Source organism: Chionomys nivalis, chromosome X, assembly GCF_950005125.1.
Source record: "Chionomys nivalis chromosome X, mChiNiv1.1, whole genome shotgun sequence".
Taxonomy (NCBI): domain Eukaryota; kingdom Metazoa; phylum Chordata; class Mammalia; order Rodentia; family Cricetidae; genus Chionomys; species Chionomys nivalis.
In genome coordinates, this window is record NC_080112.1 from 110,758,544 (window position 1) to 110,776,029 (window position 17,486).

A 17,486-nucleotide genomic window follows, 5' to 3' on the forward strand; every position below is an offset into this window, starting at 1 on the left:
TATTAAAAACTCAAGAAATTAGATATCAAAATACCAAATAACCCTATTAAAAATGGGGTGCAGACCTAAACAAAGAATTCTAAACAGAAGAATCTCAAATGGCTGAAGGACACTTAAGGAAATGCTCAAAATCTTTAGCCATCAGAGAAACACAAATCAAAACAACTCAGAGATACCATCTTATACCAGATAGAATAGCTAAGATCAAAACCACCAAAGATAGCTTATACTGGAGAAGATGTGCAATAAGGGGAACACTCCTCCATTTTTGGTGGGAAAGCAAACTTTTACAATCACTTTGGAAATCAGTATGGCAGTTTCTCAGAAAATTGGGAATCGACCTACCTCAGTACTGAGCAATACCTCTTTGGGGCATATATGCAAAAGATGCTCAATCATACTACAAGGATATTTGTTCAACTATGTTCATAGTAGCATTGTTTTTAATAGCTAAAACTTGGAAACAATTTATATGCCCCTCAATTGAAGAATGGATAAAGAAAATGTGGCACATTTACACATTAGAATACTACTCAGTAGTAAAAAAAAAAAATGACATTTTGAAATTTGCCTGCAAATGAATAGAACTAGAAAAAAACATCTTAAGTGAGGTAACCCCAACTTAGAAAGATGAACCTGATTATGTACTCACTCATAAGTAGATACTAGTTGTAAAACAAAGGATATTGAGTCTATAGCTTATGATTCTAGAGAAGCTAAGTAACAAGGTAAACCCTAAGAAACGCATGCATAGATCCACTTGGAAAGGGGAAATAAACAAGATTCGCTGACAAAATTGGGAGCATAGAGGTGGGAGGAGAAGTGAGGGTGGAAGGAGAAGATGAGAGGAGAAGATAATGGGGTAGGGGAACTTGAAGTAATGGGATAGATGAGATGGAAGAAGGGACAGAGATGAGAGAAAACAAAAAGATAATCTGATTGAGGGAGCCATTATAGGGTCAGCAAGAAATCTGCACAAGAGAAATTCCCAGGAATCCACAAGGATGACCCCAGTTAAGACCCTAAGCAATAGAGGAGAAGGTCCCGAACTGGCCTTTCCCTGTAGTCAGATTGATGAATATCTTAAATATCACCACAAGACCTTTATCCTATAGCTGATGGAAACAGAGGCTGAGACCTGCGTAGGAACACTGAATTGAGCTCGCAAAATCCAGTTGAAGAGTGGGAGGAGTGAAAATATAAGCAAAGAGGTCAAGACCATGATGGATACACCCATTATAACAGTTTATCTGAGCTAATGTTTGCTCCCCAACTCCAGCTGGACAGGGAAAAAACAACCAAGGTCTAAACTATTCCCTTTGAATGTGGGTGACAGGTGTATGGGCCAAGCAGATTGTGGGGCCTCTGGTAGTGGCACCAAGATTCATCCTTGCTGCTTGTACTGGCTTTTTTGGAACCTGTTCTCTTTCGATGGATACCTTGCTCAGCCTAGATATTGTAGCAAGGGCCTTGGGCCTTCCCTAAAGCAATATGACTTACCCTCTCTGAGAAGTGTGGGGCGGGTAGGATGGGGGTAGGTGGAGGGAATTGGATTAGGGGAGGGAGTGGGAACTGGGATTGGGATGCAAAATAAAAAAGATAGTTTATTATTGGGAGCCCACCAAGGCCAGCTGGTCTGGGACTGAATAAGCATGGGTTGAAACTGGACTCTCTGAGCATGGCGGACAATGAAGGCTGATGAGAAGCCAAGGACAATGGCACTAGGTTTCGATCCTAATACATGAACTGGCTTTGTGGGAGCTTAGCCTGTTTAGATGCTCACCTTCCTGGACATAGATAGAAGACCTTCGTCTTCCCGCAGGGCAGAGAATTTGGACTGCTCTTCAGTATCGAGAAAGAAGGGGAATGGTGTGGGGGGAGGAGAAGAGGAGCGGGGGAGGGGGCAATATTTGGGAGGAGGGGAGGGAAATGGGAAACGGGGAGCAGGTGGAAATTTTAATTCAAAAAGAATAAAAATAAATAAAAAGAAAAAAAGGAAATAATAAAAAAGAAAAGAAATTGGAAATTAGATCATATTAAAACTGCTAATAGCCAATATATTATTACCTTAAAAGACTAATGTATGTACTTTAAGAGAGAATAATATTATGTGATATTTAATTTATTGAATATAGTATTTAAACTGAATTTCAGCAGATTGACTTAAGTATATGTATTCACTTGCAGAGATGAATTATCATAATTTGACTTAAACTCTATAGAATTGTAAAAATAGTTTTATTTCAATTTTAATTTAAAGATCAGAAAACAATTTTGAGTGAGTCAAATTGAGGCTATTTAATGTAATACTGTTAAAGGATAACAGGAAAATATATTTTAAATCAGAATATAACATTGTTCAAGGAAGCTTATCCCCCCACTTATGTTCTTTTGACTTAAAATATGAATATTTAACATAATCTCTTAAGGATATTTTTAGAACAATAAATATTCTTATTTGGCTATGACTTTTCCTGACTGAAGTGAAATTTAAGGAAGTGGGGTCTTGACTACAAGTTTGAGTGAGTTGGACACAAGATTAATGTTTATCAGCAAAGATAATAATCTTATACTCTTTCATACACATGTCATTTTTATTATGATACTGTAGTAAATTGTCAGTATTAGTAGTGAAAATTAAGAATATGATGGAGTGTAAGAAATCCTTATCTACAAAACTGTTTTGAAAAAAATTCTATAATCATCAATTTGGAGACTCTATGATTTCAATATATAGCATCCATTACATACTTCAAATGATTAAGGGAAAACTACTGAAATGTGGAACTGTACTTTCATAATTATTTTTTAAAAGTTTAGAAAGCTTTGACTTTGAGTTCATTGAAATTCAATTAGACCACTTGTGTTAGAAGAAAATTTGAGTTCAAGATCCTCAAAAAGTTCAAGTTCTACTTGAGATTCCGTGCTACACAGCTTCTATGTTTCATCAGACAACTGAATGTGCTGATGGGTTAATTAATCACATCAGCCCAACCTGAAGGCAACAGTTTCAAATTATTCAATGGAGTGTTGTCAATGTCAATGATTTCTTATTATATGCCTTCATGGAGGAGAGTATATTATTAATGAACAAGTGTTTAACAGCCCTGTTAAACACCAAAGGGTTTAAATTTAATCGCCAAGTTTCTAAATTGTTGTTACTAAAATTGCATTAAGTTCATGAAAGTTTTAGGATTCATGTACAGTCAACTGAAAAAAAACACATTTTAAATTTTTTGTTAAAAATAATACTATTTATCTCAACAATAAATCTATTATAAATATTGATTCTTAACCAATGTTCTTTCTCCTTCCAAGACTTATTTCCCTCATTTTTCTTTACTTCTTTCTCCCTTCCTTTTATTTTTCTTTCTTTCTACTTTTTTCTCACTATGTATCTCAGACATTCTTGAAATAATATAGTATAGAATGGCCTCAAACTTGCTATCTTCCTTCTTGTCCCATCTGGATATATAGGTGTGGATCACCATAAATAAAATTCAAGTACTATTTCATTTTATATTTTTAACTACATGGGTTTCTTTAGTAACATATAGATTAGTAGGAAAGATGTAGTCAACTAATTGTCAAGATATTCTATTTATAGAAATCTTTATGGTTCATTTTATAAACATACCATATTTGTATTATATATTAATTTCTTGACTGACATTGAAGATGTTGCACTTTCCTGGGTACTGCAAATAGAGTGATAATAATAAATAAAAACCACAAATGTCTCTGCAGTAGTATATATACTCCTTTGGGTATATGCTAAAAAGAGTGTGTGTATTTGCATTATTTGGTAGTTTGAAAAAATTTTTATTGGTCTCAGTAATTACTGTATCACTTTTTACTATCACTGGTGGTGAAAAACTGTTCTACTTTCCTCACATTCATACAAGAATTTTCATCATTTATTCCTTGGATCTTAGTCATTATGTTTGGGATAAGATGAAATTTTATAGTAGCCTCATTTTGCATGTTGTTGGTACCACATTCTGTATTGGTTTTTGCTGTTCTGCTAAAACACCAAGAACAAGGCAACTTTGGAAAAATAAGAAAGAAGGAGTTTATTTTGATTTATGATTACAGAGGGTTTTAGTTTATGGTGGTGGAAAGAACAGGCAGAACAGTTGTAGCAGCAATCTGAGAATGCAAACACTAGAAATGGTTCTAGGTTTGCAACCTCAAAGCCCACCCACAGTAAGATACTTCCTCCAGTAAGAAAAAAACCTGTACCTACAGAAGAAACAACACTGACTATGGACTAAGTATTCAAGTACATGAACCTATAAGAGACATTCTGTTTCAAATCATAATACCACTATTTCACCAGTAGGCATGTCTGTATGAACCAGTCATTATTATACCTCATGAAGTTTAAATCTGTGAAATTTAGGTGATTATTTTTCTTCTTTAGTAGGATACACAGCATTTTCCTGTGCTATAAAAGCAAACCACTATGAATCAAGTTATGTACCACCTTGATTTCATGATATTCTATTCCTCAATTGTGTAGTATCTTCAGCAGTAGTGTCTTACCAGCAAATTATGGAGGCTAACCAAGAGCAGCAGAAATAAGTTGCAATTTTCTGGTGCTTGTGAGACCTCATTATTCAAGGACTCAAAGTTAAGGAGAGGTAACCTAATCCTGAAACCAGGCATATTATTTGTTAGCAGCTGGTATCTTGCTGGTATCATGTCAACTCCTTATCCAGTATCATGTCTGTCTAAAATTGAGGAAGCAGAGACAAAAATATTTTAAAGTCAAGAGACCAGGGCATTCATTGTGAGACTATGTGTGCCATATGCCACAGGAAAGCTGCATCCTGGAAATCTCAACAATGTGGTTGCCTACATGCTACCATTATTTTCACCAAGATGATAATGGACTAAATTTCTAAGCTGTCAATTAAAGGTTTTCCTTTATAAGAGTTGTCATCTTCATGATGTCTCTTCACAACAATAGAAACCCTAAAATAATCCCCAAATGTACAATAGCAGCACTTACATCTTGATAGCTATCTATATATACTGAAAATTATGCTCAATATGAATAAATTCATGCTTGGTTCTGGAAACCTAAAAAATTTTCTCTGACTAATGAGGTCCTTGGTTTAGAAGTGAGCTTAATACTGTCACTGTATAATGATTAATAAAACTCGGAGACAGAAATTGGAGTTCAGCACCTGAAGGTCAGAAAAGCAAAACAGCCAACCACTGGCTCTTATCATTACCTCAATTTGAAATAGCCATCCTGCCTTCAGAAATCTCAGAATGATCCTTTGTGTGAGAGCTGTCTTCTCTCATATTCCTTTCTAGTGCTTGGATTGAAGGTGTACAACACTACTTCCCAGTTTCTGTGGCAAACTGTTGTGGCAACTAGGACTAAAGGTGTGTGTCACCACTGCCTGGTCTGTAAGGCTGATCAGTGAAGCTCTTTTACTCTCTGAAGTACAAGATAACTTTATTTATTTATTAAAATAAAAATGAAATATCTATACCTATTTCTATATCTATATCCATATCTATATCTATTCTGTACATATCTATATCTTTCTATATATCTAGGATAGTGATATCTATGACAGATGATAAAGAGATAGATAGATAGATAGATAGATAGATAGATAGATAGATAGATAGATAGATAGATAGATGATAGATTCTATTATCTCAGATAAGATATTACAGATAAAAATGTGGAGATTTTAATGTGTATATCTTAATTTACTTTTAAGCAATATATCATGATAACTATATGGAAGTAAAAATCATACAAAATTGTATGTTATGCCATTGTAAGTATTTCTAATCAGTTTCCTTTGTTTTACTGTTACCTTGTCTAAATAATCAAATAAAAATTGTAATAAGGAAATGTTTAAGGGATCCTGACATGCTAAATAAACTTATACATGTTATTCTAAAATTAACTGAATTTAGGCATCCCAATATCCTTTTGGAGAAGTTACAGAGGTAAGAGCTTTCTATGCAAAAAGAATGGATAAAGGAATTAGATGACAATCACAAATATAACTGCAAGAAGAAGAGAATAGTCCAAACAAATATTTTTCCTAAATTGATATGAAAGTACTTTCTTCTGTGCTCTAAACAAAATGGATAAACTATGCAGATCAATGTCTGCTGTATTAGAAATCTATGGATTTGGACTAGAGGTGATCTTCAGGGCTTTGCTGATCAATTTTCTTGTCTTCAGGTGAGATTGTCTCTAAACTAGTTTAGAGAGATGAGTATTATAATTTCAATGATTTCTATCTAGAGCAATCAAGTTGCCTTCTCTATTTAATCAAATTCTTTGTTGAAGAACTTTATTATTTAGACATTTATTTACAGCAAAGTACAAACCTGAATCTGCAGAATAGACAAAATAGGCTATCTAGAAGGAAGCATACACTTACTTGGAGAAATGAGGGTGAAATATGTGTCCATTTCATGCGTTTCCTAGTAGGCTAAGTGAACTATACAGAAGAATTACTAAAATATGAGTTCATATGTTAAAGAATCTGAAAATAATTTTATAGTTATCAACTAGGAATTTCCAAACTGAATTTTGAAGTCCAATAATATATCAACATATAGTGTCAGAAGAAGCAGTAACAAAAATAAATTCAAATGTCTCATGATAAAGATACATATGCAGAAAATTACTCCAGAAAAAAATAGAAGTGCATAAGCCTCTGGCATTTCAACATGATTTAAAAATGATTTAAGAAATTATTGATATACTAGAAATAAAACTCATTTGTAAATCACTTGCCTAGCATACACCAGAACCTAACACTCGGACCTAGTTTCCACTCATGGTGTGGTAAAAATAAATAAATAAGTAGACAATGTCCAAGAAGTTACAGTCATTTCTCATTTTTTCATTCTTCTTCTTTTATTTGTCTATTGATTTATTTTGGGGTGGTTGAGAAAGATACAGTGCCTCAATCATTATAGCATGCAGTCTGTTTCTCAGTTATATTACCAATCCTTGCATAGTTTCTTTGTAAAATTGAGGAAAATGCTATTTTCTTTGAAAATTATTATTGTTTTGTCTATATTTTTCTATGTGTATTTACCTGACTACATGATTTTTTTCATTACTGTTAATATGATGTATTGTGTTAGTTGATTTTTGAGGTATGAAACAGACTTACATATTGAAAAGAAACCCTATAGATATAATTGACTTGATTTGGGAATAATTTGTTTGGATTTACAAATTTAAATTTTGAAAGGATGTTGATCATTATTTCTTAATGTGCAATTATACCTTCCTCTGGCCTGAGCACTAGGCTGTTGAACTTTCTTGGCCTCATAAGATTACTAAATGTTATCTCTGCATATATATATATATATATATATATATATATGTAGAGAGAGAGAGAGAGAAATGTACTACAAGTAGTTAATTTAGTGTTTACCTCATATGCGCTCATAGTTGGTATTTGTGCCATGAAAGCTCTACCCTATAGAATAAATTAATAAAAATTACAAAAGACCTTGGGGCAAAGGTTCTTTTTTTCCAACTTTTTTGTTTTCGAGACAGGGTTTCTTTGTAGCTTTGGAACTTGTCCTGAAACTTCCTCTCTAGACCATGCTGGCCTTGAACTCACAGAAATCCACTTGATTCTGCTTCCAGAGGGCTTGAAGGCATATGCCCCTACTACCTAGCAGAGGCTAGGGTTCTTATTTGGTTTCCATTACCGTTTTTTTAAATTTATTTATTTATTTATTAAAGATTTCTGCCTTCTCCCCGCCACCACCTCCCGTTTCCCTCCCCCTCCTCCATCAAGTCCCCCTCCCTCATCATCCCTAAGAGTCATCCGGGTTCCCTGCCCTGTCACCAAGGCTGCCCTGTCACCAAGGCCAGCTGGCCTGGGTCTGAAAAAGCATGGGATAAAACCGGACTTCCATTGCCCTTTTTAATCCTCTTGTCTTTCCCCATGGGATAATCCAATGTAAAGGCCCTCATCAGATGTTAGATTTATAACTAGATAAGATAAAAAGCCTCTAGTTTTATAGTAGCAGACTCCCTTATTATTTATAATTTTATCAATATTTCTATCACCCATTTTAGTGCTCTGTTGTTATGAAAAAGTATTGGTGATATGAAGAAGCTATATATGCTAAAGGGTACTTACATCTTGCTTGGTGCCATGAGGCAACTGAAAGTATCTCTTGTTTCATTTTGACTTTCTCCACTTGTCTTTAAATTCAATTTTTGTTCAGCTATGTTCATAAGCATTTAAGGAATTTAAGGAATTTTGGCCTTAAGACTGGTGATGACTTACCTACCTCATCTCCTTTTCAGGTTGAAGGCACAAAATATGAATAACTAAAGAACTTTGCTGTCATCTATCAGAGCCTTGAAATGTCCTCTGAAATCTCCAGCTCTTGGTGTATTCCTGCAATCATCTTAAATTCCCACACAAGTGAAGCTTCACAGACATATCACCCTATCATACAATAGTACCCCATCAATCAAAGAAATATAGCATGATTGACAAATATGAAAACCTTAATGTGAGCAATCATCTCATGAGAACTGGAATGTCCCCCTAGGTGGCAAAGAGACTGAGTTATGACTAAACAGACTATAACTTGACTGTGGAAGATTAATCATACAAAGCTAACACCATTCGCCTTAATTTTTCTTTTATTTAAATCTAAAATTATTTAAGTACCACAATGAGTAGTTTATGTGCTTGATATCACTTTACAAAAGGTCTATCCTGATTCAAATCATTTGCTGCCTTTCCACCATTAACTTTCCATTTGATTTCTGAAAAGAGTGATCTGACCTAATTTGTTAGGGTCATTCCATGTTGGGCATCTGTAACTCCAGTTACAAATAGACATAAAGAACTGGTATGTTTTCTGGAGGACTGGTGTCTTTGTTGTTATAATGCTCAATTGGATCTTTTTTATTTTCTCTTGCTCAAAAGTTGTCTTTGTCTGAGATCAGTACAGCTACTAAACCTTCCTTTAAATAGTCTTACAATACAATCTTTTCTATCCTTTTGTTGTTAACATGTTTTATAATCTTTAGAAGTTCTCTATATATACAATGTATATTGATCATAACTATTCCTCATTATTCCAAATGTCCTTGCATCATATTCTTTCTGAACTCTATGTAATTCTTATGAAATAGTTTATTTATTTGCATATTTTTTAAGCCATAGATTTCAGTTTTTGCTGCCCACATACTCCTGAATACGTGGTATCCACTCAAGTGTGCTCGACATACCAGTAGATGCTGTCAACCCATCTTCCAGCTCACACATTCTTTACAATGTTCTCTGAAATTGTGCATGTGGTAAAGTGAGAGGTAAAGATTTATAAAATGAAGTACACATGAAAAACTTATTTAAAAACCTGTGATTTTGCAAAATAATTTTAAAAATTAGTAAGAGGGGTAGTAGAACATATATGATTTGAAAGCACAGGAGGAAAATAATATAACCGAAGGTTTTCTGCCAACATTTATCCACTTAAAATAAAGTTAATTTTATCTAGGTACTATAATTGGGGATTTCCATGTTTATAGGCTTTTGGGAATATGTGTACATTGATATGTACAAATTCAAACATACTTGTTGATACAGTATAAACAATGGATACTTGTTTTTTTTTTCCCATTATAGTTTATTTATTTGGGGGTAAGGGTTCTGAAATTTTTTCTGTAGTTTTTACCTTTTACTTTTGTCTACCTTGTTAGGTTTTGAATTTATCTATGTGACTTATTTTCATCCTCTCTCAGCATAAATTTTATATTTTTTCATTGACATCATTGTACTTGTAATATACAGGCATAGTTAATCTATGTTGCCTTTCAACACTAAACTACTTCAAAGTAATCCTACCTTGAAACTGAGTATTTTCAAATTAATCTCTTGCCCTAATACACTTCTGGCATTTATTACATTTATTTATTGTACTGATATGTATAAAAATTTCTGTAAGTGTGTTGCAAAACTACAATGGTTATAGAATTCTACCTCAAGAAATTAAAGCAGAAAATGTGGATGTCCATCTTGAAATTATTCAGCCACAGATAAGGCTGCACTTCTGAGTTCTAAAGGCAGGCACATGTGGACGGGCCATCAGGAACAAAGGGCCCTGCATGACACATGTGCACACATGTATGATTACATCCACGTGTGACTCAGCTATTACATTTATTTATTGTACTGATATGTATAAAAATTTCTGTGTGTTGCAAAACTACAATGGTTATAGAATTCTACCTCAAGAAATTAAAACAGAAAATGTGGATGTCCATCTTGAAATTATCAGCCACAGATAAGGCTGCACTTCTGGGTTCTGAAGGCAGGCACATGTGGATGGGCCATCAGGAACAAAGGGCCCTGCATGACACATGTGCACACACGTATGATTACATTCACGTGTGACTCAGCTAAATTCTTGTATGCATGCATGAGTTGCTCATCATCTGTGTCATTAGTTTGACATAGTCACGCCAGCCCCTGTGTGCATGTACTAGGCAGTTTTTAAAAGCTGTACGCACAATCTCAGTCCCTCTCTCTGAACACCAATCCACAGGCCTATACGCACCCGCTCTAATAAACTCCTAAGCAGGTTTGTTTTGTGTTCTGTGTTTTCTTCTCACTAGTGCCAGGTAATTTTATTGGTGCCGAGAGACTCAGGAGGCTCTCCTGAACCAAGCTCGTCTCCCAGGGTCAGGATCCAGAAACAGGTATTTTCTCCACAACAACCACGTGTTCCATATGCCTGAGTGTGATTTCTATTCACACCACCGACTTTAATTGGTGAGTTTCCCCATTCTGTGCAGCTTAACTGTTTCTCTGAACCCAAGGAATTGATTGTTGAGCTCCAGCAATCCTCTGGTGTTCCTAGAAACAGGGGGACTGCTCCCAACGATGGTCTTCATGGTTAAGATTGTGCCCTTCACTGACATTCATATGGATTGCTTCCCTTAGCTGAAATTGTGTTTGGGTTGACCCTGGGCCAATCCACTCACGACTGGAGTCCGAGGGTCCCTCAATTTCTTCTTTCTCTTTTTCCCCCATTTCTTTTCTTTTCTTTTTTCCCCCCCTGTGAATGGCCTCTTGGAGCAGTCTCTGGCCTCTCTGACTTCCAAATCACCCCTACTAGATCCAGTCAGGCAATAGCACCCCACTCAGGGGTCAGGGGACACCCTCCCACAGGTCCTGTGGTGTTTGTGCCAATTTGCACCCATCTTATAGGGAGAGCTGTCTTGTTATAGGCCTTTTGATGTTGCCGTTTCACGGGTTTTCACAGTTTCAGATGTGGGTAGCAAGTCATCCATGTCTGTCCCCCCTCCTCCTCTTGGGTGGACACCTTTTAGAGGCCCTAAAACCACAGGCTTTAATTCCCTACTTCTTCAGCTCTTTACCCTCACTCTGCCGGTGTCCTGCCAACTCCACTTTTATGGGAGCTTTCTAACTACTGTCAGTGTACAGGCAAATGCAAAGAGTTTCCTCAAACTGTCCCTGCTTGCAACAAGAGTGGTCCAATCCAAGAGGTGGCTTTTTTTTTTTCTCAATTCCAGCGTTTTGCTCTCCTATGCAGCTTGTGGCATGGTGGCTCAGCCACAGAGTGGATCATGCCTGTAGGTCTCTCTTATTAAGCTTAAAATCCCTGCAGCTCAAAAATTGTGGCTTTTCCATGCAACATGTGACCACTGCCATTTTGAGTCAAGTGACTTCACTACCATCTTAACTGAGTGTTTTTTTTTATACAACATGTGACCGCTGCCATTTCGACTGTGGTCAGGTGACTTCGCCACCATCTTGGCTGAGAGCCAGGTCAGGTGACCAAGTTCCACCATCTTTACTAAGGTATTGCCTGCCTGGTTCTCCAGTGTTACTATGCCACCATCTTGGCTGACAGGCAGGTCAGGTGACCAAGTTCTACTATCTTTACTGAAGTATACCCTGCCTTGTACCCCAGTTTACTTATGTTTTTTCTCTTCACTAAATTCCTCTTGTTGACTCTGTTGCATGTATTTTGCACAGTGGCATGCCTTTGGGCCCACCAAGAGCATCCTCTTTGCCCAATTCCCGTTCACTCCCTGTTTGTGTGTTCATACATGTAACTTAAATGTACCTATGTTTAATGTTATAATTATTCACTGAATCTCATTTCAGACTACAAAAACAATAAGTCTCATGTTTTAAACTGGTATGTACTTTTAAGTCTCTTACAAAATTACTTTATATTTAATCCAACCCTCATTTGAAATATATTAAGCTGTTCTCTACTATTGTCAGTTTTGCCATTAATCTTCTATTGCAAGCCGTTTTTTCTTCTTTCTGTCTCTTTATGAGTGTAAATTTTACCTGTTGAGAGCCAGTGCAGTCAACCTCAGACCCAGCCCTCCAGGCAGATTCTATACTGTAGTTATACCTGATAAACAACCCTCAACTGCTCAGAGATCTAGGGAATATGGCATTTAAATATTTAATTATTTAAAAACTTTTTATAACAAAAAGAGACAGGTTGGCTCCTAGCAGCAGCACCATATTTCTTCCAAAGAAACCAGAAGGAAAATGGGCACAGAACAATGTCCATCTGCAATTCACTTCAACTGCCAAGCGCTGACCACTGAACAAAACTGCCTTTCATCTAAACTGAAGATCTCCTGACGTGGACAGAATCACTGGAATTGACAGCCTACCTGCCCAGTTCAAGTTACGCTTGTCTTCCTACAGATTTCTTATCCCACAGGATCTTCTGGAGCCCTATACTAAACAGCAGAAGGCAAATGCAACCTTCAGCAACCATGGAGGATCCTGAAGAGTAGCTCTTGGTACCAACCAAGTATGTACTCTGTCATTTATTTAATCAATAACTCAAGTAAGATTTTTATACTTCTCAAAGATCTCTCATGCAGTTTGACAGCTGAGAGATTTTGTCAGTTTAAAAGGACAACCTTACCAAACAAATTTCAGTAAAATACATATACAAGACTGTACGTTATAAAGGTGTGAGGACAAATATCAAACTTCTCTCTCATTCAGCCTTCCATTGTCTTAAAAATACTTTTCATTGTGCAAAAATATCTGTCACAGTCATTCTGACATAAATATGCTACTATTTATACAATGTGTATGCCTAAAAATTCTGTTTTCACAAACCCAAAGTATTCTTGTGAGTTCCAGAGAGCTAAATTGAAGGATCCACCTTAAACAGGTCAGATACATCCCCCTCAATTCCCTGGTCCTATTTTTTTCCTTAATTTAACTTTGTCCTCTGTTCTACCAATACCTTAAATAGGTGTAAGAGACACCAGACATTTCCATACCACAAACACCAGACAGGAGCATAGAGACTGGCTATGCCAGGATGTGGCCAGCACATAGCCTTCTCAGGTTCCTCCCAATGACAAAGCTCACAAATAAGCAAGAAGTCTTGAGAATCAACCACCCCAATTCCTTTAACCTGTGGTGCCTAACCTCCCACCTTTTTATTATAAAAAAGAGATGGGAATGTAATGATCTGTTCTGTCTCTTTAAGAGACAAGCTATGCCTACTCCCTCCCCTGTCTGCTGAGCAGGCTGATCTTCACCTTCCAACCTGCATTTTCTCTCTTTTCCATCTCCCTCTCTAAGAGACAGCTTATGCCTCTCCCCACTTCTCCCCTTCTCCCTTCTGTCTCTCCCTTCTTTCTCCTGCTCTCTCATCTCTCTCTCTCTCTCTCTCTCTCTCTCTCTCTCTCTCTCTCTCTCTCTCTCTCCCTCCCTCTTCTTTTCTCCCTTCCTCCCTTCCCTCTCCATAACTCACTGAATAAATATCCAACCTTAATCTGAATGGCATTCCTATCCATGTCTGTGTTGCCCACCACAGCATGTCTCCCTGACTGGGACTGACTGTTCTCAGGGCCCGCTGCCTGCTGCCACGTGGACTACTGCCACTGCTTGGAGAGCTGTAGCATTTCTGCTGCCTGACACAGCCAGGGATCCTGCATTTTTAATAATTCATTTCATACCTATCCACCACTGAAAGAAGAACAATATGCACAAAAATTTAACTAAAATAAAATTATATCTTAGACTAAAGGTAACACATGGAAAATAAAGAGGAGAAGGTACTATATATCACAAAAATATTAGGTAGTAAAACCAAAATAAATAATTAGGAATTTATATGTAATATTGTTATATATAAATATGTATATGTATATATATATATATATATATATATATATATATATATATATATAATGCTCAAACATTTTTGCACAGGCAAAGGTGGTCAAATGAAAAGAAGACCTATGGATATGAAGGAAACAATTGTGAAAAAGTAGAAAGCATTTATATTAAAATCATGAAAATATTAATAATTTTAGTAGTCACAGAATTTCCTGGCCTTGATATTTACAAGTGCTTTTCAGTTTTCTATTACTCTTTTCTTCATGGTGAGACAGGAAATCTAGAATTTGTAGTACTTGCAGTATTCCTCTCTGCCATATAGATTATGACCTATTGAAATCCTTTTCAGTTTGTCTCTGCTACAAAACTTTTCTTGTTTTCCTTAAGTAAATGCCTTGGTATGAACAGAATTTTCTGTCTTTTTAAAGTTAACATATAAAACAATGACTTTCATTTTGACATTTTTATTTAAATATATCATTATATACTCTTATTCACTCCATGACCCTTCCCTGCCTTTCCTCCCACTTTCTTTAGGGTCCTTTTGTACTCCAGAATTGCCAATCCCTTCTCTTTTGTTTCAGTAATGCCTGCTCCTTTTCAGAACTGAGTAGACTTTTTTCTTTAGTCTTTATCTTTAGGATCTGATATGTCTCCTGTAGTCATAATTTACTAAAGTTCATGATCTTCTCTAATATTACATCCAGAGAGTTTGTCTTAGTGTCTTTTTTGCTACAATAAAACACACTGAGAAAAAAGCAGGTTAGAGAAGAAAGGGCTCATTCTATTTAAAGTTTATGAGAGCCCTCCATCTTTGTGGAGGAATTAAGGTTATACAACTACAATCAAGAGTACTTTCTTCTAGTTCACTTTCTCAATTTCACAGTCTGTCACAAACCCAGAGTCTGGTAACACCCAGTATTAAGATGTGTATTTTGCACATCAATTAACTTTATCAACATAATCCCTCCTAAGCATAAGTATGCTTAGGAGACCAAATAACCCCTCACAGCTATTCCTGGAAACTTGTCTCCTAGTTGATTACAGATTCTGTTAAGTTGACAACACAATTACAGAGTTTTAAGTTCTCCAACTTGTCTATTCTGAGACTTTAGAATTTGTCAATTATATCTTAGTGGGGGTTCTATTTGCTTGATTGATTATATGTGCCTCTCTTTCTCTAAAATTTTGAAGATTTTGTTTTTGTCTTTTTTTATTTTTTTCTTCTTTTACTAAAAAAAGCTATCTTTTATTTCATTTTACATAACAACCCCAGTTTCTACTCTCTCCCTTCCTCTTCTTCCCTCAACCTTCCCCTCCACCCTACCCCTCATCCACTCCTCATCAAGAGTAAGGCACATTGATTTGAAGGACCATGGCCTACTATATCTAGACAGAGCAAGGTATCCCTTCAAAGAGAATGGGTTCCAAAAAGCCAGTACAAGCAGTAGGGATATATCCTGGTGCCTCTCCCAGTGGCCCTACACTCTGTCCCAGCCATACAACTGCCACTAACACTTGAATGACCTAGTTTTGTCCTATGCTGATTACTTCCTTGTCTAGCCAGAGTTGGTGAGCTCCCATTAGCTCCCATTAGCTCAGATAAACTGTTTCAGTGGGTATGCTCATCATGGTCTTGACCTCTTTGCTCATATTCAAATTCCTCCCACTCTTCAACTGTACTTTGGGAGCTTAAATCAGTTCTCCACTATGACACTCTTCCTCTGCTTCCATCAATTGCTGGATGAAGGTTCTATGGTGACACTTAAGATTGTCATCAATCTGACTACAGGACAATGGCATTTCAGGCACTCTCTCCACTATTGATTAGGACAGTCTTAGCTGGGGACATCCTTGTAGATTCCTGGGAATTCTCTAATGCCAGGTTTCTTGCTATCCTCACAATGGTTTCCTCAATCTATTTCTTTTCTTGCTCCCTCAAGTTCTCCTCACCTGTACCCTTCTCACTTCCCCCTTCCTTTCTGTCCTCCCTCCTTCTTCCACCCCTATGCTCCCTGTTATAAGTGGAGCCTTGTTAGTTTCCTAGCTGCCCAGCAGCTCAGACCCGAAATAATCACACAGAATCTATATTATTTAAAAACAGTTTGGCCCATTAGCTCCAGCTTCTTATTGGCTAACTCTTACAAATTAATTTAACCCATAGCCATTAATCTGTGTATCGCCACATGACTGTGGCTTACTGGCTAAAGTTCTGGTGTCTGTCTCCGATGGGAACTACATGACTTCTCTCTGGTTCTGCTTCCATCTCTCAACATTCAGTTTAGTCCTCCCCCACCCCGACTACGTCTATTCCCTGTGTAGACCCAAGGCAGTTTCTTTATTAAGTAATGGTATTCATAGCTTACAGACGGGGACCCCACAACAGCTCTTCATTTTGTCAGATTATCTTGTCTATTTTCCCTTCCCACTGGGATCTATATGTAATGGAAAAATTAAAGTGCTGCAGAATCCCCAGCAGTGGCAGCAGGCCATGTGGTGGCAGGCAATGGGCAGGGGTTTCTGAGAGCAGCCAGTCTCAGGCAGGGACAGCTGCAGGTCTCTGAGTGGTGGCTGGTTCTGGACAGGGAGATATGCAGCAGCAAGCAAGAGAAAAAGACATAGATAGGCATGCCATGCAGAGTGATGTTGGACATTTATTTAGTGGGTTATGGAGAAGGAAGGATAAGGGGAGAAGAGCAGAGAGGCAGAGAGAAAGAGAGAGTGAGAGTGAGAAAGAAAGAGAGGAGAGAGAAAGAGAGAAAGAGAGAGAGAGAGACCAAAGTTGTCTCTTCGAGGAGGTGAAAAAGATGAAGAGACTCAGGCTGCAAGCAGTAAGAAAAATCTGCCTGCCTCAGCAGGCAGGGGAGGGAGTGGGCATGGCTTGTCTCTTAAAACAACAGAACAGATCATTACACTATATATCTTTGCCTTAGGATTCTTGTTACATAGCTTCTCTGGGGTCATAGATTGTAGGCTTATCATCCTTTGCTTTACAGCTAGTATCCACTTATGAGTGAGTACAAACCATACTCATCTCTCTGGGTCTGGGTTAACTCACTTAAGATATTTTTTTCTAGTTTCATCCATTTGCATGCAAATTTCAAGACGTGATTTTTGTTTTGTTTTGTTTTGTTTTTACCTGTAACATGAGGGGCCCGCTCGTTGGGGTTTCCATCCTGCCCGGTACCCCACAGCCGGCAAGCCCCAAAGAAAATCACACAGAGAGTCTGCATTAATTATAAAGTGTTTGGCCCATTAGCTCAGTCTTCTTATTAGCTCTTGTAGCTTATATTAACCCATTATTCTTATCTATGT